Source organism: Etheostoma spectabile, chromosome 10 (genome assembly GCF_008692095.1).
Source record: "Etheostoma spectabile isolate EspeVRDwgs_2016 chromosome 10, UIUC_Espe_1.0, whole genome shotgun sequence".
In the NCBI taxonomy this organism is placed as follows: domain Eukaryota; kingdom Metazoa; phylum Chordata; class Actinopteri; order Perciformes; family Percidae; genus Etheostoma; species Etheostoma spectabile.
The window spans coordinates 18,107,136-18,107,740 of record NC_045742.1 but is presented as its reverse complement, the minus strand read 5'-3'; the positions used below and the strand labels follow the sequence as shown (position 1 = coordinate 18,107,740).

The following is a 605-nucleotide window of genomic DNA, read 5'->3' as shown; positions in this document are numbered from 1 at the left end:
TGGCCGTAGTCAGTGAGATTTGTAATTTCGCGGGATTCGTAATTTAGCAGCATGCAAGTGATACAGTAATTGTTGATAGCCGTTCAGTGACAAGTGGCTTGAAAACAACGAGTATTCTTGGTTAAGGTCGGTGCCTGAAAATGCTTATGAAGCGAACTGCGTTATGTGTCGGAAGATTTTCAAACTTGGGCGAATGGGGATCAGAGCGGTGGAATAACACGTATAAAGCAAAAAACAGAGACTACGTAAAGGCACGCCAGCAACCCCCCCATCGCTAGTTTCTGCTCCACCGCTAGCAACCATGTCAACGCTACAACGCTAGATGTTATGCGGGAAATCTACAGCAACAACGCCAGCTGACCTACGAGCAGTTTGTGGCTCTACGCCAACACTCGGAGCAGAGGGGATGGGGGGCTGAGGACCGAGGACCGTGACAAGACACAATTCATACAGGTCAAATGACGGGACTGAAGAAGTGTTCCAAGCAATGCTTTCAGATTCAAGGCTTGTACAGTCATTTACCTCTGGAAAAGAAAAGACCAGATACGTGGCTAAATTTGGATTGGTGCCATATATATAAAAAAAGACCTCATCACAGAAGTCCA

At 46.4% G+C, this 605-nt stretch overlaps 1 protein-coding gene across 2 annotated transcripts in view; it reads left to right on the top strand.

Moving 5' to 3' along the window:
• The window catches only part of ints10 (integrator complex subunit 10), a 10,514-nt gene that overhangs the window by 7,214 nt on the left and 2,695 nt on the right, over positions 1-605 (top strand). The window lies entirely within an intron of this gene.